We start from the raw sequence: 26,246 nt of genomic DNA, 5'->3' as shown, positions 1-26,246 counted from the left end.
TTGCAGTAAAATTTACCAAAATGATAAAACCACTACTACCACAAGCACAATCTACAAGTGTTTTAGCTAATGTGTTCCTTCTCCTCTGTGTGACTATCTTTAAACACAAAGAAGAGTTGGACAATAAGATTTGTCTGTATTCTTCTGGTGCTTCCATTTCTTTTGCATTTCTTAAAACCCAGCAAGGAAATAAAAGAAAATAATTCAAATACAGCACAATTATGACATAATATTAGGGAAATATCTTCTAAGCATTCTACCTACGTGTTGGAGAATATTTTGGATCGAAATCACAAAATGTCTTCAGAAATCATGAACAGGCAGAGTGAAAGCCTTTAGCTGAGCTGTCTGTACCTACTTTGTTTCTGGTGCATGAAGGCCAATTAGGAAAATGAGCATTGGGATCTGAAGAGATAATGAAACAAAAACTTGTATTTTCTGTGCACTTGAAGAAATCAAACTTCAGCCAGACAGTGATGGTGAATGCCTTTAATCCCAGCACTTGGGAAGGAGGCAGCAGATCTCTGTGTGTTCTAAACCAGCCTGATCCACAGAGCAAGATACAGGACAGCCAAGGCTAAACAGAGCAATCCTGTATTGACCCCCTGACCCCCCCCAAAAATAAAAAAATCTGATATTTACTGTTCAATTAATTACAAAATAGAGATCACTGAGTCCATATTTTCTTCTTATTTATTTTTGAACATTTCGTACAGTATGTTTTTATTGTATTCTTCTCTGTCCCTCAACTCCTTTGAGATCCTCCCCATTCCCTATCAATTCAGCTTCATGTGCTTTCGCCCTCTTAAAAAACTTGAAAAAAAGATACTAAAAATATATGGATCCAACTTCCATTGAAGAAAACTGAGTTTTCCCTTTCCCAAGTGCTATCATTTGCAAATAGTTTCTTGGCCAGGGGTGGGATTTTGTGCCCATTCGTCCTTTTGTCTGTTGGAGTTTTGCCTGGCTTGAGCATGTAGGAGTCTTGGCCATGTTGTCCCAGTCTCTGTGAGTTCATGTGTGCAGCTGCTCGGCTGTGTCTGGAAAATGTCTTCAAAATCGTCTAAAACCTCTGGTTCTTATAACCTTTCTGATTCCTGTTCTGCAAAGATCTCTGAATCCTGAGAGGCATATTACAGACATCCAATGCAACGTTAAGCACTCTAAAAAGTGCCTTCCTATTTTAAATGATTAAGAATAAATTATTCAAACAATAGTCCAAATGGAAGAGAGAGGTATGGAGCAACAGTTCTAAAAGCCATTGAGGCTTGCTTGCCTGACGGCACCTTTTTTAGACACACACTAAAGGCCTACTGACCAAAACAAAGGATAGCTGCCCAGCTACTGGTTCTGAGATCCGCCCAAAACAACTGTCCCCAAGAGAAAAGTTCTTCATGTTCAGGAGCACAGACTCCCCAGCATGACGCTGCTATGGGAGATAAATTAAGTTTTAAAGAAACATAGTAACAATGTCTCTTCAAAGTCTCATGCTAGTTGAAATTCCACATGACTCTCGCATGAGCTTTTGAGCTTTCCTTGTCTTCTTGAAGTATATCGTCTAAGCAAGGCAGGCATTCTGGGAAAGAACAAATCCCCCAATGGGCCAGGGGTACCTCCAGGAACCTGGCCTTGCACGGTGATTCTTGCCTTCTTATCTGTTTCCAGAACCACACTTTTACCTAGAAACTTAAGATATGACTTGAGAAAGAAAGTTCATTTGGCTGTCAACAGGCTTCTCTGCAAGGATGACTTCTGCTCACATCCACACTTTAGCCAAACAGATTTTAAGTTGAAAAATAATTCCGTCTTCCTTTTCCTTTTTATTTCTAATAGTTGACATTTCACACCCCATGCTCCCAGCCAAAAAGTAGAGTATCAAAGTGCAACTTAATAATGAATGAGAGATTCTGGGGACAAAGAGAATTTGATAGTGGTATTTAAAACAAAATTATTTTGATATTTATGCAAAACAACAATTTGTATTTTCTGGGATCCGTATGTTAACTGAATACATAAAATATCTTACAGTAATCTAGTACAGATAATTTGATGATCTCCTCGCATGGTAATTTTAACTGAAATTTTAAATACAATGGAAATTACGGGTTTGACAAACTAAAAGATTCATCCCTGCTATGCCAACTCTCCCATTACCAACCTTATGGAATAAGGCTATTTCTATTTTTTAAAAACAATACTCTGAGTTATAATGCACACACATTACATTACAGGGTCCATCAGCCTCTCCAAGGTACTTACTTGTGCACTCTTGGTGCTCACCCAATCCTCACTAGAGACAGGCATAAACCTACTGCTATAGTGGACATGGATGGCTGGACACTTGCTTGTCTGGGTAGCAAGATGGAGTGGTGGAGCCTTTACAAAGTGTAAGGTAATTATATCACTGGAAACAGCAGCCTCAGAAGAGATTAGCACATCTGTAGAGTGTGTTAATTCCCAGTAGAGAATATTAAAGTAAGTTCCCCCTACACACTTGGACTACATGTGGCTGCTTCCTTTTCCATCTTTCTGCCATGTTTTACAAAACAGTTTCCCGCCCCATGCTATTAAGACTTTTGAGGCTACCAGAATTGTAAGCTAAATGAGCATCATTTTTTTCTAAATCAGACCATCTCAAGCACTTTTACTACAGCAACAGAACATGAACTAACATACCTACCATTTATGATAAGGCTCCTTGGCTTTCTTTTTTACTTATTACTTTAATCAGTTTAGCTGCACTCCTTATATACTTGTTTGGCTATTGTCTTGCTATATTTTATATAAATGAGGTCCCTACATTTAATGCTGTCCATTATTTTGCACATAACTTTCTTCAAGCAATATCATATTAAAGAAAACTGTCATGAGTGTGTGTGGTGTAATTTCTGCTGTCACTGTGTAGCAAGGCTTTGTGTAGACACACTATGGTTTTGTACAGAAAATCCTGTAAAATACCATATTAACATTTAAGGTAATAGACTTGGCAGCACTGAGTATGTTTACAATGCTGTGTATCTATGACCACTGTTTATATACAACAAAATTTTGGCACCCCAAATAGCAATTCTGTAGTCATCCAACAATGGTCCCTGCTAATCTCAATTTTATACATTAGCTGTTTTTAGAGACTTCATGTATGTAGGATCATACGATTTGGTCCACCATAAACCTAATGACTTCAAGTTCATCTATGTACTAGAAATTATTAGAATTCTGTTCTTGTACTAGCTTTTCATTGGTGTGGCAAATATATGAAACAACTTAGAAGAGCAAAGACTCTGTTTGCTTCAGAGTTTCAGATGACTTGATGAGTGATGGCTTCCTCACTGACATGAGGGACAACTGAAGGCAGCACTTTGGGCTTGAAATGAGGCTGAATATTGTCATGCTGGGATGTGATGGGGAGGAGTTGTAACTCATGAAAATAAGGCGACTGACTAAGAGCAAGTCAAAAGATCTAAGCATCAGACACACCCTATGTGAACATGACCCCTTGACCTAATTTCTCCAACCAAGTCCCACTGCCCAGTTTTCATCACTTCCCCATAATTTCACCAAATTAAAAAGGCATTAGCATGGCACTCTAGTGTTAAACTGAGAGCTTCTCAGAACCATCCAGCACTCAACAACTGAATCTACCAGCTCATGTCCAAGCCTTCAATGCATGAATCTTTTGGGGGATGTCATATCTAAATATAAAAATACCTTTGTAAAGCTGAAAAATATTACATGCATGTATATACCTTTCTCTATGGATTCATCCATGGACAGACACTTGGAATTGTTTCTTTTTTTCCAGTTACCTTAGAGTTTATTTAAACTAAAGAAAAGGCCATGTTTTCAAGTAATACATACTTGGTTCTTTAAATAACAACTGTGACAAACAGCAGAAAGAATTAGAGAATGTTGCACTTGGGATCCATACAAAACATCAACATCTTGGGCTGCACATAATTATAGAAACATCTCACTTTTTGAATACTGTAATAGCCAATATATAGAGGCATGCCTTTATGTGGGCATAGGAATGCAATTTAGAAATGAAAAAAATCACACAGGAACTAGTCGACTTCTTTAAAATCACTGAACAAGAAAAGCAACATTGAACTTCTATACTCACTTTATGCAGCTTCTGTACAGTATCTTGACTTAAATCCAAGAGCAAAGTTAAGACTCTCCTCATCTATTTTTGGAAAACAATTGCATGGTAAACTTAGATGGCTTTCCCTCTGGGTTTTACCTGGGAGTGGCCTTGTTAATATTTATTTAAAAGAGGGCAGGTTTGGCACTTTTATACTGAAGTCACCAATGTTAATATTTCTTTGGATCTCAGGAAGATTTATATTCTTTATAGCGGATACAGCATGGGCTGGAGCTCCCACTAAGCCCACCTCGGATTTCTCCAGTTTATTTTGTGCATCAATTTGTGTGACCATCTCATTCATGTCAGTCTCCAATCCCATTCCCCCCCCCCCATCACCATTTCTGCAGGAATATTATGAACCTTGTCTACATGGAATATTAAATCCACTTCACAGACATTTTCAAAACATTTGCCTTATGTTTCCACAAATACATAGGGCCGGTAGAACTTGGAGAGCTGAGGATCTCCGTGGTTGTTAAGATGAGGATGGCCTTGAACATGGCTGGGCTGTGCCTACCAGGTGGGAGCTGGGGCCAGGGCTGGGCGGGCGCATGAGCCTCGCCTCCAGGAGCTTGTTGCCTCTGCTTCCTCACCTGTCCCCTACAGCACGTGCACATGACCTTGGAATTGTTTCTACTTTCAGTCTATTTTGAATTATTCTGCCAGGAACATGGGATGTATGGATCTGTTAGAGGTCATTATTTCAACTATTTCCAGAGATTATTCACATCCAAATCCCAACTCCTAGAAATTCCAGCATCAATTTCTTGGCCATACCTAACATAGAGATTACCATCTCTTCACATCACCACCAACCTATCAGAAAAAGAAAATGGAACCAAACAAGTATTGGGGTGTGATTTTGAATCACTACATTCCCCTGTTCAATACTATGATTCAATACTCCAGCCCGTGCTGTATTAGTTGAATCACCACATTCCCCTACTCAATACTATGAAATGCTTTAAAATTCATTTTGTAGTCCAGGCTAGCCTCAAATTACTGGCCAGCCTACATCACCCTCCTAAGTTAGGTGATTCCAGGTATGAGCTACCACATTCCCAGCTTTGCATAATGTAAGTTGGGAGCTTCAGTTTTATGGGTTTAGAGACTACTTATACCCTTCTCCATGAAGAAAGCCTCACCTACATCAGCACACACAGAAACAGCAACTGTTGATGTTCATGAATAGCTGTGAATTTTTGTGAAACTGCAAGTTCTGATTCAGTAGGCTTGAGTTGAAGGTCTGAGAATTTGCATTTTGATAGATTCTTAGGGTCAGAGACACTGGTTTTGAGTGTAATGAGTGGCGCGGATGCTGAAAAACAGTTCAGTGATATAAACTCAAAGCAAACACCAAGCACAGTAACATTCTGTTCAAAGCAACCTACAGTGTGGAAGCCACACTCCAGATGTCCTCTCCCTTGTGTATGGTTTGTCATCACACACACTTCACATGAAGTGACTTGCAGTTAATTTCTGAGTTCAAAAGTGAAGCCAACTCACTTTGAGAAGTGCAATGGGATAAATGGTGACTGGCAGAGCGTATGGTCAAGACTGGCACCAGTACTTGTCTACTCAAATCCTGCATGCTACCTGCAGTACATCCCACAGACCCTGTGGTTCACAGAGCTTCCTCACTGCCCTGAGCCTAGTTACTTAGCCTGAGCAGACAACTGGTGGAGCTGTGTGAAAAATGAACTTGAGGTGAGTCTGTCAGACCAGCCTGGCCTTACTTAAATCACTAAGCAGCAAAACCACAACACTTTGTATGCAGATTTTTCTTGTAAAGCATTAATGATGTCAAAAGAATATTTACTGAAAGCAAATTCATGCATGGAACTTTCTACTGGATGATGTAACAGCAGCAGGAAGAGAAAATATTTCACCAGAGGCTCATCATACCCTTCTACGCATTTGCTCATGTCACTCCTCCAGCAACACTGGGACAAACGTGTCACACAGCTCTCCACCAGCAGCAAGGTGTACAACAGGACAACCAGATTGAGTGTTATGCTTCATTGTTCTTACCTGTGAATACTGTTTATCCATAGGGGGGAAATCACCTAAAACAATGGGGGGCATTTGGACATACAATGGGATGCTGACCTCTTCTTGACCTACCTGCTTTTGTGGGGGGCAAACACCCTCACATGCCATGTACAGTCTACTTTAGTTATTACACTTTTGTCAGGTTTTGCTTTTGAAACATCAAAGACACTGTTTTTGCTTTGCTTTGTTTGTTTCGCTTTGCTTAAATGATCTAGATAACACATCTTTTCTGAATGTTCTCTCTCTCTCTCCATTTATAAAAAAATCCAAGCAAGAAAAAAAATAAGTCAAGAGAAAAAAAGATTTCCCCCAATAAATAAAAAATTGGTAAATTGTGAATATTCCTCATTACTCAGCTTATAAATGGGGGATGAAAAATGAACAACAGTGTTCTCAATACTGACAGGAACTGACAGCTTAAAAAAGGAAAATTAGAAAAACACACTGAAGCCAGTTGGAGTTCATCTAAACACCCTCCTAAGAAGCTGAGTGCTCCTCTAGACAATGTCCCTGCAGTGCCTAACAAGGTGCCTAACAAACACCTTCAAAAGAAGCAGAAGCAACCCTCTGACCTTGGGTCAAAACACTGTGAGGATCTCAGGTTAAAAAAGTAAAGGAAGATTTAAATAGTGCCTTGTAGAATACATTTAAAACTGAGGAAAATCATAACAAAGACAGAACAGAAACAGAGTTTAACCCTGGAAATAACTCAGATAGTTAAGAAAGTAACAGAGTTTTCTGGATCAAGAAGATCTGGGAATCAACTGATTATACCCATTCTACCTATTCTACACACACACACACACACACACATTCATACGCATGCACACACACAAACATGCCCATGTACACATGCACAGTACACATACACACATGAGCACATATGTACACAGACACACACAGCAGGCACTCATACATGAACAGGAGCATGAGTGTGCACACATACTCACAGTTATGTAAATCTGATAAATGCTATAAGCAAAACAAGATCTACGCTCCCCCCCCAAAATGTACAGCACTGGTTGCGTCTCCAGCCTCCCCATTAAAGATAAAATGACGGCTAACACTCACCCAGCTCTCAGACTACAGCCTGCGAATGGAAACATTCTGGTCTCAGACAAAGGAAGGAAGTCAAGAGTCACCAATATTTTATTGGAAAAGGCAGAATGTTTGAAAAGCACCATCCGAGCAAGATGAAAAGGGGGCAAAACAACTATGGAAAGCATCCTAGTTCAGAGGAAAATAAGGAAGATTTGTTTTTTTAGGCATCCAAGCAAATAATTCATCACAAGGAACGAACAATTCCTTCTTCAAGTTCTGCATAATGCTGAGCTAGAAGGCCACGAAGCAATGGCTGTAAAAGTGATCCAAGAATAGTATACCTAACCACATGACCCACCGTGGAAGACCACAGAGAATAACAGAGTGGTGCCCTTGCTCCATCCTCATTGTCATAGACTTTGAGAGCAGAACTGAGGCAAGGTAGATAAGAGTCAAGACAAAAGATGTAGGACCGCAAGGCCACAGTGAGCTGTAGGTGGAGAGCACAAATTACATTTGGATATGGTGCTTGTAAAAACTGAATAGCAAAGACATTGTTCCGGGACAAGGGGGAGCCATTAATCATGAAGAGTATAAGACAAATAAATAAATCAGTAAAGTAAAATAAAATAAAAAATAAAAAAGACACACCAAGACATGGTGTCAGATGAAGTAGAAAAGACTGATTAGTCTTATATACCTTAGGGAAGAAATCAACAATAAAACTAGAATTTTAAGGCTACAGAAAGAGCAATCTTAGTTTTGTAAAGCTATTCATACTTCCTCTATATATGAATCTGTATGTGTGTCAAGACATAAAGATAGGACAATGTTAATGAAGGCCACTTACTTCTGATAGTAAAGGTGATTCTTTAGTTGACATTTATATTGTTTTTATTCATTATTTGATCTCTGTGTGTGCGCGCGCGCATGTGTGTGTGTGTGTGTCTATAAACCTATATTTGAAAATGTCATGTCAAAAGACAAAGACTGATATTAAGGGCATTTACAAAGAGTGTCTACTCAGCATTTAAAGTAAGTCCCTGCATGCATCATAGGTAGGCTGTCATCCCGTTTCCCCACACTTGCAACACTGGCCATGATGATCTCTGCCTTTTGCCTCCCTTTGATCACCTTCACCAGTCAGTGATAGCATACATACATACAATGATCTACACATTGGGATTACTGCTGCTTCCTCTACAAACTCTTCTTGTCTGAGTGTTACAGATCAAATGGCAGCTTTGTCCATGTCTTACTCAAAGATGATGAGTTCGGAACCCAGATATATTGAGGGCCTTAGCCCACAGTATTTTTACCGGCTCATTTTTGGAACAATTTATTTTCTCACCTTTTTTAAAACAGGAATTCATTCAGCCTTTGAAATCGACCAGGAATCAACTTCTTAAATGCAAATTGTCACTGCGCTTAAAACATAATGTTCTAAAAGAGCTTTGAAAAACCTCACACTGGCAAGAACTCAGGAAAGCCAAGTCTTTCTATGAGCCAGGGCAGCTGGATCTCCTGTCTAGGGAAGGTCCCACGGTGGACTCTTACAATAGTAAAACAGGACTTCCAGTGATTGAGAACATACACGGATGTCCAGGGACCTGGCCATTGGTCACAGTGAATTACAGTTATCAATTAAAATTAACCACTAGAAAAGTATTTTTAAAAAATTTATTCTGGCCAACTTTCTCTTCAAACATTTACTTTTAAATCTAGCAGATTTAAAAATAAGCCACTGCTATTCATATCAACTAAATAAAGGCTGCCATAAAATAGGAATTAATACTGTGAAATGACTAAATTATCCCCAAAATATTTAAGTACAAATTCAATTTTTATCCAACTTCTTTTGTTAAATGTTCATTCATCTAACAATCATGTCCGGCTACTTCTAGAGAGGACATTACCCCCTGTTGATGGCAACTTCTGGAGTCCATTTCCTGCTAGGTCACTGACTGGGATCAGTCTGTATCATAGGGATTGTTCCTCAATCATTGTAACTGATGTGCTTTGACATGTTTTCTCTCAGCTAGCTGGATTCTGTCATGAGTGTAAACCTCCAGAAGGAATAGGGACCTGAGCCCCACTCTTCCTCACCATCTGTCACACACTCCAGCAGCACAAATGCAGAGATGGCAAAGTGACCACACACTCTCTGAAGCTTCAGAGGAGGCATTTAATTTAACAAGCTCTTTAAATTTATCTCCTTCAGCAAAACTTGTCACCCCAACTCTGAGGCAGTACAAAGATCTTACATAGTTGGTATCTGGTAGACTTGGTAAGAGGATGTTTCCCTGGATACCTCAACAACCTAACGTGGTTAAAATTATAGGGAACAAACAAGAAAGTTGGCTGGGAGGTTGATTTTCCCAGTGGTGTGTACTCAAGTAGTGTTAGCAATACACACCTTTTCAACAAGAATTACGACTGTTTAAGATTTGATACTAAAGAAATAAAAAAAAAATCACACAGTTTCATGATGAAGAAACAGAATAGAAATACCTCAAGCGTATTTGCAAGGATGACTCTGCTCTATTTATTGCACTTCTGATCACATAAAAAAGCTGGCCACTACCATCCTGCCTTCGCTTTCTCTCCTCTGATCTGATTCATGATGCTGGTACACTAGCAACACACAATGACATTATATGCCACCATGACAGTACCTACAGCAACCCAAACCTCCTATGAGTACATCTCAGAAGGCAAACACTATCCTCTCTATACACCCAAAAACACTTCCCCAGTTTGCAGGATTTTTCTACATAAACATATCCTTATTTAGCACCTCTCCCATTCTTGTACTCCTGTATTTCATTTAGTGCTTCAAACCTGTTCTTTTCAAACCAATGAACTCTTCTTGTCTACCCCAAAGATGAATGTGATCAAATCCTTTGAAGGGTTTTATGGGCAAAGCAAAAGAAGTTCGACAGGCTGGCAGCACTACACACTTCACATCGTTCTGCCTTCTTATGCTGTAGAAATCTCCCCCTCCTCCCCACTTCTTCCATCTTCCTCCAAAGCTGTGTAGGTGGAATGTGCTACTTGATAAATGCAGTCTAGTTATATAATGTGGCTGCTTCTTTACAAGATGTTATAACCAGGGTTACCTTATTTTGTCTCTGTTATGTAATTGGGTTGTACAAGCCTTTAAATCCCTTCACCTACATAAATATTAATCTTGTGTCTTGCTTGTTTGATTCTAGGCTCTTATGTCTTGTACTTTTAACTTTCATGGGTAACTTTAACTTGCCTTATCTCTTTGTTGTGTTAAGCAAACATTCTAAAGTCAAACTGTCTTATTTTCAAGCCACACATGTACCACCCTACTCAGATGAGCTATATAGAAATTTCGCTACTTAAAGCAGAAGGCATTCATAAAGAAATTATAGTCTGAGGAATGAACACCAACGCTCTTAAGTGATATAAATTGTTTTCCATAAATATATTTGATCCTACTTTTAAAGTTTTCATTCATTTTGAAATGTAGATCCTTAATCCATTCAGAAGCAAAAAAAAAAAAATGAAAACATGAGAAGTGGATTATATTGGACAGGGTTGTGAACTAAACCTGATGAAGGCAGAAATGGCCAAGGAGCCGTAGGTGGCAGCATCATAAAGTCAATAAAGCAACAGGATGCGACTAGTCACAAGCAAACTGAAAAAGCCAGAACAAAATCTGCCCCATCTCGTTCAACCCCACATCTCCTCCAGTTTCACTGAGAGGGTCTAGAGAATGCGGCCTCCCACTCGCAATAAACCTTCTCATAAAGAAAAGTTTTTTAAACAGAAAAATAAAACCCACAGCAGCAAGACAGGGAGCACAAGACTCGGTTCTAAGAATGTTTAGCATTCTCAGCCTGTACCATGGACAACAATACGGTTCTTCTGAGTGAGTAGCATGGGGGTTGGAAAATGCGCTGGCTAACTTCTTCCATATTTGCGTAGGTTTGTTTGCTCTCTCAGCAAAAGGGTACAAGATGGGATTGAGGCCAGTTATGTAACAGCAGCTCTATAATACTTTAATGTCTCTCTATGACTCAGACAGTTGATAAAAAAATTAGATCAATTATTTCATATACTATTGACGGATATAAGAATCTTAAACAGATTTTGCTTTCAAAAAGGGGAGGATCAGAAGTCACATTTGGTTTTGCTCTGATTTATTAACTCCTACTTCATGGTCCTGGGACTAAACCTAAGATCTGAGTGTGTGTTGATCTACAACCACAGTCCCTACCTACATCAAACTATTCATTTTGAGACATACTGTAAGACGTGGGTTTGGGTTATTATGCTGTGATGAAATACCATGACCAAAAGCAACTTGGGGAAGAAAAGGTTTATTTCACTCACAGTTCTATAAAACAGTTCATCATCAAAAGCACTGAGGGCAGAAACTCAAGTAGGGCAGGAACATGGAGGCAGTAGCTTGCTCAGAAGCCACCAAGGGGTGCTGCATGCTGACTTGCTACTCATGGCTTGCTCGACTGCTTTCTCATAGAACCCAGGCCTATCAGCTCATGGATGGCACTACCCCAATGGGAGGGGCCTCCCCCAACCAATCACTAAGAAAAATGCTTACAGCTGGATCTTATGGATGCATTTTCTCAACTGACAATAAAGTCAAGATCCTCCTGCCTCTGACTGCCTAGTGCTGGGAGTACCTGATGGTCCAGTATGCCCAGCCAAAAGTTAGATATTAACCATAAACATCAGCATCAGTAGACATTAGAAAGTCAATACCAGGCAACAGAGACATGCAGTTACAGATGATTGTGAGTCACCATGTGCATGCTAGAAAATGATCTTCAGTCTTACTAAAGAGCAACACGTGCTCTTAAGGTGTGAATCATCTCTCCAGTTCCAAGTATTTGATTATTCACTAAACAAAATGTTCATTTGGGGGGATATTATTGGGTAATCATTCCATCCACAGTGTTTAAAACAAGACCAATAACAATATATTATTTAGAGTTAAACCCTGAACCAACCGGAACTATGGGTGAACACTGTTCAGAACTAAAATGTATCATTTCCAGCTTTAATCTATAACTTGTCCATTGGAATAGACAAAGAGAAAATGTTCAAACTCACCAGAATTAAATGAAAATGCTTTGCATTGTACAAAGAATGTTTAAGTTGTTGTTTGCTGCTTGAAGCTGACTTGTTTTGAAAGCTGATTTTGCCATATGCATGTTTTGTCAATCAAATGAGGAAATCAGAGTATTCCTCATCCCTGCATCTCACTGTGTTGATGTGGTAGAAGCCAAAATTCTGTCTTCACCCCCTATCCTCAACAGAGATGCAGAACTTATGTTTTCTTTTTTTCACTAACAATAAAAACAGTAAGCCACAAATCAGCTTTGGAGGAAAAGTAAGAAGGGAGAGCAGTTTGTGAGAAGACAAGGAGTTGACCTAAAAGGAGGATGTTCGACAACTTATGGATCCATTTCAAAGTCGCCAGGCTTTATTTCTGATTTTTAAAAGTTTTGAATTATAAAAAGTTTAATGTACAAATGCAACAAATATTAAGACAGTTCTCTCTAAAACTATTTGGTAAAATGTTCATTTGGGGGTAGATTATTGGGTAATTGTTCCAGCCACAGTGTTTAAATAAAATAACAACAGTGCATTATTTTCAAGATGCATCATTTCCAACTTTAATCTATAACTTGTCCATTGGAATGGACAAAAAAAATGTTTAAACTCCCATAACTCAAGTTGAATGATCTGCAAGAATGGTTAACTCTCAGAATCAGGCAAATTGAGAGGTCTTTTCTAAAATAATGTTGATAACCCTTCTTCAAAGAATGACCAAAGGCATGTGTGTTCATGCTTTTGAAATAAGGCAATCATGCATGTGTACACACATGCACACACACACACACACACACACACACACACTGAACCACATCTCATTTTGTATGGCCTAGGTCTCATATATATTTTTCTCAATATTTCTCAGTGGGAAAAATACATAGACTAAATAAAACTAGCCAGCATCATAAAGTGTTTTAAGCTGAGCTGCAGATCGGAGGGGCTAAGACAGGAGACTGAAGGGACATAATTAACCCCAGTGACTGCTGGGCAAAGGGGAAGGAGAGACATCAGTGACACAGAGAACTGAGTTGAGCCAGACAGTGTCTCAGATGAAGTCTCCCACCTTCCAGAAACCTTATTATACACTGGGTACTATCCCCTAAATTCTACATGTGCAGACATATACATTTCTCAAAATGATTATACCTTAAAGTATAACCACTCCTATTATCTCTACTCTGTGAGTATACAAAGATTAGTGTGTGATAAAGAGTTAACACAATACAGAGCTTACATGCACACTCAGACATACTGTCCTCACATCAGCTCCACCAACTACCGCACAATATTACCTCAATAAACAAAATAAGAAAAGTTATTCACAGGGCAAGGAAGTATCCCATTATCCATACAGAAATCATCACTCAGTGAATAGATACCAAGTGCTTTGTTTTGCTAATATCCTCTATTTTGCTTTTTAGTATGTTCAGCATGAGACAAATGGCTATATAAAACTCACTCTAGAATTTGGTTATTTCTAAATTTGTTGGATAAAACTATTCTCAGCAGAATATGTTCGTTTTATTAGCAAGATTGAAATGTGAGCATTTCTGGCCCAAGTTTTGAGCTAAATATAGCAATTATATCCTACTGATGTAGGAGGCACTGAGTGACATCTTCTTTAGAACTAGGACTTTTAGAAGCATGTATGGAAAGAGAACAGACCCAAAGGGTGTTGTTCAACTGAAGGTTCAATAATCCCAAACTTGGCTTGACTGACCAGTGTCTCTGTTCACACATTTTTGGGGGGAAATGTGTGCTCAACTAGATAAAACATCAGAATCTTCTCAGAAAACAATTCTTCCATTAGCAAAACTATACTCTTAAAACTACTTATTATAACCAAAGAGAGAGGCAACACTGCCCTCCTTAAGTAAACATTCTACTTATTAATGCATAGGTTTGATTACCTCCCATATTAATTTTCTTTTTAATATGAATTTATTAAGTGATAAAAAAGAGGGTAGGTGTGGACATTTAACTACAGAAGTCATTGGCATTCCTCCAGAGAGAGAGAGAGAGAGAGAGAGAGAGAGACAGCAAAAGAGAGAGAGAGAAAGAAGAAAAGAAAGAAAGAAAGAAAGAAAGAAAGAAAGAAAGAAAGAAAGAAAGAAAGAAAGAAAGAAAGAAAGAAAGAAAGAACAAGTGAACAGTAGGGAGACCTGTAAAACTTAGCCTTGGAGTTCACAGTCTGTACCCCAGTAAGTCATTTGGCCACCCATTCCTGAGAAGCCAATTCAAACAGTGAAATTAATAATATAATTATAAAGCAGAAAACAGAGATTTATTCAAGGTGGCCACATTTGGGAGACAAAGAGACTCAGTGACCTTTCCAGTCCATCTTCATATTTCTGAAATGAAATTAAACTTTAAATATCAGGTACATAGCAAGAGTCCTTATTAAGATGTGGTGCTGCCCACCAGTGACCCATCCTTGATTGGGTTTCAATCAGATTCAGTGAATTGTTATAACTGGCATGTTATAAATCTTTTTTGTTTTTGTTTTTGTTCTTTCAGAATAAAAGTTCTTCCTCTGACTAGAGCCTCCTCCCTTTACAAGAGTCCTGTGATGGGAGATAATCTTGGGTCCATTATTTCCATAATCTGATAGTCAGATTGAGGGATACTTTTGTCTTTTTAGAGAAGCTTCATTTCTACCCAGCCAATTACAAAACCACTAAAGAAAACCCAGTTTAGGCCAACAACAGATGAATTTGACAGTGAACACATAGGGAAAGAGTATTATTTTCTTTAAGATTATTTGTTTCATAGAGACTGATATAGTCTGTTAAGATGATTTGTTTCATAGAAACTTATATAGTCTCTATGAAAGAAAATATATACTAGAATACTGCAAATAGTGCTATAAAATTCATATCAAGCTTTAAAGAATAAAAGTTTATAAAATATTGCTCATAGAGAACCTAATATTTTACACAATAATAATCTGTTAGTTAACATAAATGATGATATGTGAATTAAAATTTGTCACACCTGTTATGCATTTATATATAGATTTCTTCAACAACATACAAAGGTGGAATAAATATCTGTTTATGAGAAGAATATGAATGGCTGAACCTTAAGTTTCATTTGGAATTGCAAATGAGAAGCATATACTATATTAACATTTTATTATTAAAATATTCCTAAATGTTTTAGACTAAATTATTTTAATTTCATATGCATGTGTGTTTTGCTTATATCTATGTCGGTGCAGGATTAGTCTGCCTGGAGCTGTCAGAGATCAGAGGGCACAAGATCCTCTGAAACTGGATTTACAGATGGTTGTGACCCATCAAGTGTGTACTGCTGTCCTACTGAAGCTATATCCTCTGCAAGAGCAACCGATGCTCTTAAACACTAAGCCATCTCTCCAGCCTTCTGCATAAAAGATTAAATTCAATGTAATACCTATCAAGTCTGCATACAGCAATCAAAGAAAAGTCATTTTATTAGATTTTCTTACTTTTCCATAAATTCAAAATTAGAATATTTGATATTGTCATATAGTACACACACACACACACACAGACACACACATGTATAAACCTAGATATCCTCTCAAAAAATATTCTCCCTTTCTGTTTCTGATAGCTTCTAGTATAATCTTTTACATTTTATTCAGAATTTTTTAAAAAAACATCTGGTCTCTAAGAAACAAGGCTATTTCACAACCTGCTCATGGGTAAAGACTTCTAGTTTGAAAAAACGTTGGCATTAGTTTTCATCTGCTATGAATCAGAGTCATTAGAAAGGCTTTGATGATAAGCACTTGCCTAAGGGGTGAGCTGTTCTCTGTTCACTGCTGAGACTTTTTCACCACTCTGAGTGGCCACAGGTAAGGTTTTTTTCTTCTTTTCCAATAATAATGACAGCAATTAACAACTCTATAGTGTTTTTCAGATTACGAGTACTTTTCAAATACATTACAGCAAACTTTCACTGAGTTAATTGGCAAAGGCAATATAATGTTGCACCGTTAAGTTCAATTCTAGGTGATTTGGAAATTTTATTATTGAAGTTAAAATGAACCTTCAGCAACTGAGATGTATCACACCACTTTCTCATGGCCTTGTAATTGAGTTAGCTTTGGAGGCATGGCACTCTGCATGTCCTGGGGAAAGGAGCACATCCTCCAAGCCAAAAGCCTTCTCTCGGGCAAATAGCATAAGTCAACCATATTAGATTGAATGTTTCAAATACCGAATAATTCAAGGTAAGAATCTTGAACTATTGTACAAGAAGATAGAAAGGCGAAGAGGAACAGTCAGAAAATAATGACATAAGCCTGTGCCTACCAAACATCCATCAGGAAAGCAGCCTAACCTGCCAGCAAGCCATAGCAAAGCCATCAGTGTTACCAGTGGTTGACATCAGTCTAGTGCTTGAGGGACATATGCTAACATTCCTAATTGGGAAATATTTTAAACATTTATTTAAATAGAAGTAGTGAGTCAGATATAATTTTAACTAACTAGTTTTTCCTAGGTGGCTGAAATCTTAGAAAGCATTCAATCTAATTTACAGAGGCTCTAAAAAGTTCACTTTTAAATGAATAAAGTAATTTTAGATATCTTCTTATACATCCTCCCCCAACTAAAGTGATATTGTGGTTTGAGTTAAAATTACCAGTTTTTATATCGCATGGAGACTCTCAAATTGTTGAGTCCCAAATAAAAGAAATAAATGTCCAGGAATGTTCTAGAAAAAGTTCTAGACAGTTATCAAAGTTACAGTGGTAGTAAATACAATGTGCCTAGCAAAGTGAAGATTCTGAAGAATAAAACATTTTCTTAAATGATCTTAGAGCAGCACACTGTTCACAATAAATGTACTCAGTGTAACAAGCTATTAATATACATTTGTAGAGACACAACTGGCTGGCAATGCAATACTTTCACCTTTCTTTCTGAAAGTAAATTCCTTATGCATTTAGGACATGGTTTGAATTTTCACTTATTTAAACTGGGGATTTTTAGCTTAAGGGCAAATTCAAGACACTCAAGGGTAATTATATTCAGGCTTATATGGGTATAAGAGTAGTTCAATAGTTCAAAAAAATCTAGAAATAGATATATCCATATAAAAGCACTTAAATTTGTCAAGTTGCCAGAGAAATGTAATAAGAAAAAGCAAACATTCTAAATGAATAGGGACTGATCACTTGGAAACTCACTAGAAGCAGAGAACCAACTCTAATCACCAGTTGTGATCCATTAATTGCTGGTTGAAGGATAGATTGGAAGAAATAACACTTAGAAATTGCAGCCTACTAGGTGAATGGGTCCAGAATTCCTGGAGCATAAAGAAGGTATCAAACAATGCAAATAGGATAGTGTGCACAAGAATATTCTAGAATGCTTAGGTCCAAAGGATAAGAACACAACACTCATGGCATTCACTGTAGGAGATCATATAACCAATCCGCATACTAATTTCACCAGAGAAATGCTTTATCTATTTCTAGCAGACTGATACTAATAAGTTATACCAGTAAGATTAGATCATGCATAAAGGTTTTCCTTTCATAAAGATCTATTCTCAGGGGTTTCTATGGCAGGAGTAAATGGAAGAATGGGAGAGTTAAGTAAACAAAAGTACAACTCGCCTTAGTGTGCTAATGAGAGAAGAAAAGTCAATGGGACAAAGAGATCGGTGCCATGGCACTGCTTATGCATAAAATTCTATTCAATAAATGAACTTTACTTGTATTCTACCCTTTTATTGGATCAGTAGATACAGATAGCCATTTTGTCTATCAGTACTTTACCGATCAATGAAATGATGCATCATGATTTCACTGTGTTGGTAACTCTCTGGGGCTATGACACTGATTCTACCACCAACAGATCATGTTTGTCACAGGAGAAATTAACAATTTCCTGTCATTTGAAAGTCATAGGTAGGAGCCAGAAGTTGGAAAGAACCCAGATGTCCCTCAACAGAGGAATGGATACAGAAACTGTGGTATATATACACAATGGAGTACTATTCAGCAATGAATTCATGAAATTCTTAGGCAAATGGATGGAACTAGAAAGTGCCATCCTGAGCGAGGTAACCCAATCACAAAGAATGCACATGATATGCACTCACTAATAAGTATATATTAGCCCAAAAGCTCAAAATAAAGAAGTTACAATCCACCCAGCACAGGAAGCTCAAGAAGAAGGAGGACTTAAGTGAGGATGCCTTGGCTTCTCTGAGAAAGGGAACAAAACACTGAGAGGAGCAATAAGAAAGACAAAGCATAGAGCAGAGACTGAAGTAAAGGCCACCCAGAGACTGCCCTACCTGGGGATTCATCCTATAAACAGTCAGCAAACCTACGACACTACGACAAGAAGCATATACCAAAAAGAGCATGCCATGGTTGTCTCTGGAGGGGCCCTGCCAGAGCCTTACAAATAAAGAGGCAGAAGCTAGCAACCAGCTATTCGACTTGGTGTAGGGTCCCCAGTGGAGGAGCTGGAGGGTAGTCCAGAGGAGCTGAAGGGGTTTACAGCCCCATGGGAAGAACAATGATTTCGGCCACCCAGATGCCCCAAGACTCCCAGGGACTGAACTATCAACCAAGGGGTACAAATGGTTCCAGCCAAAAATGTGGCAGAGGAAAGCCTTGTTGGGCATCAGTGGGAGGAGTGGCCCTTGGTCAAGTAAAGACTCAATAGAGGCCCAACAAAGGGAAACCAAGGGGAGGAGGTGGGAGTGTGTTGGGTGAAGGGGCATATATGTGGAGTCAGGGGGTAGGAGGAGGGGTTGGAGTTCTTTGGGGAGGGGGGAAATTGGGAAAGGTTTTACCATTAGCAATGTAAATGAATACGATATTCAATAAATAATAATAATAATGATACAAAGTTATAGGTAGGAGCACATTACAGAATCGAAGAGTGACCTTTTTTATGGGACACTAAAACCAGCAGATAAGGCTTCCAAAGATGGCCATGTTTACTGAGGCAACATAATCTGGAGACTCCTAAGAACTTCCTCTAAGTTTCTTTAAATGCTTAACCTTTAAAAAATATTTTAACATTACAAGCCAAAGATGTTTCTCTTCTCTTTCCCCCTTCCATACTCCCTGTAAACTATTGTCTGCTCTCTTTTAAATTCATAGTCACCTTTTTATTAATTATTTTGTTGCATGCCTACATAAATAAGATAGATAGGCAGAAAGACAGATAGATATGTTTGTATAATATCTAATGTATATAATAAATAAATTATGAATATATATTCATAAAGATAACCTCTCAGTCTCTATAGTGTTACTTGTATATATGTTTTCAGGGCTGATCATTTGGTGTTGTATAAACAACTGGTGTGCTCTTCCCTGGGAAAGACTATATCCACCTCTCTCAGCATTCATTCGTCCCCTTTAGTTATTTGTGTGGGATTGGGGCCTCTTTCCTATCACCTTTACATGGATGAACTTCTTGACCCTCTCTTCTTCACCACCGACACTTGCCTACTATTTATGGTTCACTTCTTTGCCATCTGAAGATCTTCTTGAATTCACAGGCAATTCTATCATCATAGACATTTTCAAAGAAATAAAAAGCAGGTGCCAACATTAACCTACCAATAAGAAAAAATATCCAAATTCCTAAGTCCATGGTGAATAATACTTTCTCATTGTGAGTACATATAATTCTAGTGGTCTTTACAAAACAAATAAATCTTGCTGCCTAAAACCTTAATAAAATTAAGTTTCATCAAATTCAGCTTTATTTAAATTTTTATGGTTTTCATTTAATGGTTTTATTTTATATATTTAGACATAATTTTATGGCTTCATTCTTTTCTTTTTATATCACCTTTCTTTCCTTCTCCTTTCTTCTGTCCTCTTGCTATCTCTTCACTTCCTAATTCCCTCATTTTCTCCTTTGAGACAGAATCTTTTTCTGAAGACCATCCTTGGCTACAAGTCACTATGTAGACCAGACACAACCTGATTATATAATCCTTCTGCCTCAACATACCCATTGCTAGAATGACAGTTATCAAAGATATCACCACAAATTTTATCACCACAAAATGAATTGTAATGTTGAAAATCATGAGGTAAAGCACATCCAAGTTTGTGTATCACGATGATGCAATCTGGAAAATTCCACTTCTTTTTCTCTTAACTTTAAGAGATTTTTCCTATAAGATCACATTTCTTTTGAATAACCAATATAAAGATAAAATATAAGAAGCATTGTGAATAGCATACATAGACCCTTATCTAGCTATGTCCCAAAGCTACAGACACTCTTTGTCTATGGCAAACTTATATGTATCAACTCTCAGCTTCAAGGCTTCCCTTTATTCTCTGGGCTAAATAGAAGCTCTTTCATTGAGAACCTAAGTGTATTTAGCCCAGCTTTTCATTGTACTGTGGTCTGAGTATTGGTTTCCTTCCCAAACACAGTACAATGTGATGCTATCAAGAAGTAACGGAAGAAGCCGGGCGGTGGTGGCACATGCCTGCAATCCCAGCACTCTGAGAGGCAGAGGCAGGCGGATTTCTGAGTTTGAGGCCAGGCTAGTCTACAGAATGAGTTCCAGGACAGCCAGGGCTACACAGAGAAACCCTGTCTCGAAAAAACCAAATCAAAAAAAAAAAAAAAGATAAGGGAAGTCTTGAAAAAGGGACCAACTTATGAAGATTTCACTTTATGGATGGTGTGATGCAGACTTGAGGAATTCTGTTTGCCCATTTGGCTTTCTTGGATAAGGAGACACAGTTCAAAGGCACATGTGCAAAGAATGGGCCCCATTACGCTCATTGTGCTGGTATATTTCCTAATCTTTAGAACTTTGTATAGATATTGCTGTTTATAAATGGCCACGGTTTGTATTTGTTCTAAGCAGCCTAAAGATAGAAACTTCTGTTTACTGCCTTGTTTTTGTTTGTAACATTTCTGTGAAGAAAAGAAACTAGATCTTCCATCTCCAAATTCCTAGCAGCTAGCAATGTCCCTGGCATTGTCTGGATTTGGTAAATACTGATTGACAGTCTCAAAGTAAGATGGACTGTAGCATGGTTCACGTCCTCTGACAAAGCTGATAGCCATGCCTCTGATACATTGTTGGACTCAAATAAATATTCCTTGGCTGACAGATAGAAATGATGACTAAAGGTACCAGTAGACTAAATGTTTAAAATGGAGTTTCTGCAAATATACTTTATGGCTATTTTTCTATTTCAAGTGAATTAAGAATATATATAAGAGAGGCTTAAACAGCAAATAAAGATGGCTAAAGATGTGACAAAAAATAACTTCCAGCCATTTCACAGATGCAAAATCCTTCAAAACACAGGATCACAAAACCCAGAAGACCACTAACTAAGGAAAGCAAGAGTCATATTGTAACATAGAAGTTAAGTCATTATCAGCAACAAATTAGTACATTATTATTGTTATAATGCCCTTTATTAGCTGAGACTTTCTTTTGAATTACTTCCAGTGGTGGACAGTTCCAGAACTGAGATGAGCACAATGTAAGAATCATAATGTATTTTTTTAAAATTGTGTCCAAAATATTCAAAATAAAATACAAGATGAGAGTCAGATGAAGCAAAAATCTGCCTTTGGTAGACACTTTGGAAGCAAACGTCACCACCCACATTTCATGTCCTGCAGGTCAGATTTTCCCCAGATAAAGATGTGCCCATCAGATGTGGAAAGATAGGCTTATACTTAAACCCAAGTTTTCAGCAACTCCGTTTGTGTTTGATTTCCCTGCTGTGTTGTTACAAACGAACTCACTCTCACATAATTCCCTCTTAAATATACTAAGCCAAGGACTGAAGACAGCTGGCCTGCCTGCTAATATTTTGCACCTAAAACAATGTCAGTAAATCTCTGGCAGCAGACTTAAGCACCCAACCTTCAGGCTTCTAATCCACTGTTTATGGTCCTAAATTCCAAAGGGGTAAGATGTAAGTATGGACAGTTAAAGAAGGGCACAATTAATGTACTCAACACAACAGAGAGATGGCAGCAATGGCAGCAATGTGCACTAACCAAGAGCAACAAACCGAGCCTCAGGCCCTTCCAGTGCTGGGACCCACTGGAGTGCTAAAACAGACAGGCTGTCTCATCTTACTGCTTTACACTGTCCTCTGTGAAGACAAGACTTTGATAAAGCCTCAAATTTCAGAGTGAACCTGACCCCAAATCACAGGAAAGTCCAAAACAAAGAAAAGTGAGCTTTCTGCTGATGTTGCTTCTGCCCATCAAAGTGGGCTACATCATCAGGTTTCATGATTAAGTTTAGGATCTCATTCCTATTCACCACTTAAGACTCTGTTTCCAGATCTCACATAGCTTTGGGCAAAGCTTTCTTTTGAATTGCTTTGGATGATGGACAGACCCAGAACTGAGATGAGAAAATGTAAGAATGAAAATAAGCTCAGAATCATAACGTGTTTTATTAACTTGTCTCCAAAATACTCAAAATGGTTTATCAGCCAATTCTGATTTCTTAAGAGACCCTAAAATGAGGTGCATTAGAAATAATGACACTTCAAAATAGATCATCTTCTTAGAAATATAAATGCTTTTGGAAATATGATGGAAACCATTGCTACTATTTTGGAAATTTACAATGTCTATTAATTTTGTTTCTTTCTCTCTGAATTTTAAACTTTTCTAAACTTTCCTTATTCACTGTCCAAACTTTTTTTTCAAAAAGTCTCTAGATAGATCCAAAGCCTAGATTCCTTCAGAAGTAAATCTTGATAACTGAAATACTTTGTGGCAAGAAGAATAGTCCTACACAGCCCCATCACGATTTCTTCCTTTAAAGGAGTATCTAGAAGTCAACAATTCTTGCTACCACCATCATTCTCTGCCAATGTTCTAATCAAATGTTCATGGCTGATTTCGAAATTGTTTGCCATTTTACTGAGAGAGGCTGAAACCTGAGGCAGATTTTCTAGGATTTTTATCTTCAACCTTGGACCACATTTTTATAAACTGGCATTGCTTTAAAGGCTGCTCATGGATAGAACGGTTCCGAGTAGCTTTAAGTGGTAGACTTGCCATTTTCTATCAGAAGGCTTCCATTTGAACATGAGATCCGCATACTTTGTCCCTGTAAACTTTGAATGTGTTCAGGAATGAACTCATTCCAGCAGTTCTGAGCTCTCCACTCTTCTGTGTTCTGTCTCCAGGTCCTACATGTGATGTTTGAAACTGTATGCAGCTTCAGTCTGCTTTGGTGTCTCCCCTTGAGCAACTTACAACTTACAACTATCCTAATATTGTGAGGCTCAGGAAGGGACTAGAAACAGATAGTCTATCCATGATTGTGCTGGCTTCCTGTCATTTGGGGGTGGGGTCATCTCTTCACTTTCCATGGCCTGTGTCCACACCCCTTTGCTACTCTCTTGCAATCCTTTCCTCTTAGGTCATCTGAGCACACTCCTCCTCTACATGTCTACTTCTGAGGAACACCATGTAAGACAGGCTAGCTTAAGGGCTAATATTTATAGAGCACTTACTTTCTGCAGACCCACACTGGCCACTGTATACACATTATCTAATTGGCTCCTACCCAACATGCATACATTCAGAATTTCTACACTTGAAACCCTGAAATTAAAGAGGAGAAACACAAGCTCGTGGACTTAAGGGGCCTTTTTTTAAACCAGTGTTCACTCATGATCTGCCTTGACAAGGTCATGTCCTATACTCTCCTTTATTTTCAAGGAAAATAATAAGCATGTATTTACCATCTGTTACTATCACTCTGATATTAGCCATGTTTATGGGATTGTATGTGATGAAACTAATTAAATTCATGATTTAAATGCTTAAATCCCTGTCTTGACAATCCCTGAATCCAAGCCATTTCATTTCAATCACATGTTATATGACTAAAAGCTAATAAACAATGGTCACTAAACTCCTGATTTGATGTGGTTTACTATATGACTGTATCATAGTTTCTATGAGAATGAGCATCCTAGAGAATTGCAGTATACAATGGACATGTTAACCAAAACCCCAGCTTAAGATTTCAAAAGAAAATATTTCCTTAGAAAATACAGAACAATCTAAAAGTCAAGAGAGAACATATATAGCCTCTATCATATGTTCTATCTCCAAAGGATGTATTCCCAGACCCCGGAGTAGTGACCAGAAAAATAGGTATCTGTCTTTAGCATATTGGAGCACATAGTATCGGAGCTCAGAGTAGAGAGAGAGGATGCTGAAGCTGTGGAAAGTCTCCCATCTGGAGAAGGAAGCATGCCAGTCATCATGGACAACACTCAGTTTATGTTATGCAGCATCTGAGTTAGAAGCTGGATAGATACTTTGTGTAAGTCACTAGGTATTATGCTTTGAAAAGTCATAGTAATGTCCTGTCCTTTGGCGTCCTGATAGAGGGTTAAATCATAGCAGCAGGACTTCAAGAGCATGATCATAGCTCTAGAGAAAACGGGTTGAGCCTAGACATTCAAAGCAAGTGAAATACCAGCTCAGTTAGAAAATCCCTAAGAAATTGGCTAGTGTTCACAAATTAACCAATAAGTACACTGGAGACATGCTTAGAAATACTGCACATATACATACTCTTATACAGTACTATCAGTGTCCAAACCTCATCAGGTGAGGTAAATAAAGCAGTGAGAGATTAATTTGTTTCTACTTGTCATCCTGAGCAAAATGGCAATAAGTATTCACTGCCATCTTCTTTGCTTGTTGACAAGTGACTTGGCAGTGGCTTCCTTGAAGTGCTTAAATCCAGACCAACCTTGAAACTTATTTTAACTAAGAGAAAGTGTCAGAGGCCACACTAGTTGAAATGGCAGCCTTCAATAATAGTTTGTTTCTACTTCTCTTGAAACCATTCCACAAACTCTTCCACGGAAGAACCTAGGGAGACCAGAACCTGCAATCAATGCTCGCTCATCCCAGCCAACAAGAGTTAATCTGCTCATCAGCACTGCTCTGCTGACTCAGCAGACAGTCCAATATGGTCCGTGAGCAGACAGACGAACCACCAGCTGAACACAGATAGACTGCTGATACACAGAATCGCAGCCTAAATACGGGATTGCAATTTAAAGCTACTGTAATTTAAGATAATTTCTTAGACATGTAAAAATAGTTATCTGATACACATCTTATTTTGTTTTTAAATTTTACTATTGCTTATGATTGACAATGTAATGATTCATTTTCCTGAGATCTGCTGGTGCTCCTATCTCCAAAGGATACTCATTTAAAGGACCACTTGAGAGAAGATCACAGTTAAGAGGTAATATCACATGGTATATAAATTTTGTCACAACCCACCCTTGGAAAAGTGAGTTAGTAATCTGAAGCCCAGCCCTGTCAATAAGTTTTGCCTTTCTTGACCTTCAAATTAGAAATGAACTTCTAGTTTGTGCCTGACTTCTTCCATTCAATATGATATAAAGGGATTTCGGCCATATGGCAACATGAGTTACTAGTTCTGTCTGCTTCACAGCTGAGTGGTACTTGCACTGGGAATATACTGCAGTTTGTTTCTCTATACTCTGTTGGTGGGCAACTGAGTTTTGTTGGAGACTAATACTATGATGCTATATAATAATTCTAGCAACTGTTGTCTGATGGCCAAATATATTCATTTCTATTAGATTTAAAGGATATTATATGGTATTATATGGCATAATATGATATAGTGTGATATGGTATGGTGTGGGATAATATATGGTAAGATACAGTATTGCACAATATACACAGGTACAATGTTAACAATTTTCCAAAGCATCCCCAGAAAGCCATGAGAGTTCCAGTTATCTTTTCTCAAACTTGATATTGCATGTTTTTTCTATGGCCATGTACTAAGTAGATTTTTATATGTACATAAAGTATATGTCCTTAGAAATATGCTAATTTTTACCATT

General features: G+C 38.1%; 1 protein-coding gene and 1 pseudogene across 2 annotated transcripts in view; both read right to left on the bottom strand.

Annotated features, from left to right (window-relative positions):
- The window catches only part of Plcb1 (phospholipase C beta 1), a 699,616-nt gene that overhangs the window by 568,883 nt on the left and 104,487 nt on the right, over positions 1 to 26,246 (bottom strand). The gene's annotated exons all lie outside the window — the stretch shown is intronic.
- On the bottom strand, positions 4,185 to 4,647 carry LOC127685967 (AP-3 complex subunit sigma-1-like; annotated as a pseudogene).

The sequence above is a fragment of the Apodemus sylvaticus genome, chromosome 5 (genome assembly GCF_947179515.1).
Source record: "Apodemus sylvaticus chromosome 5, mApoSyl1.1, whole genome shotgun sequence".
Classification (NCBI taxonomy): Eukaryota; Metazoa; Chordata; class Mammalia; order Rodentia; family Muridae; genus Apodemus; species Apodemus sylvaticus.
The sequence above is the reverse complement of the archived record's forward strand: the minus strand, read 5'-3'. Positions and strand labels throughout refer to the sequence as shown.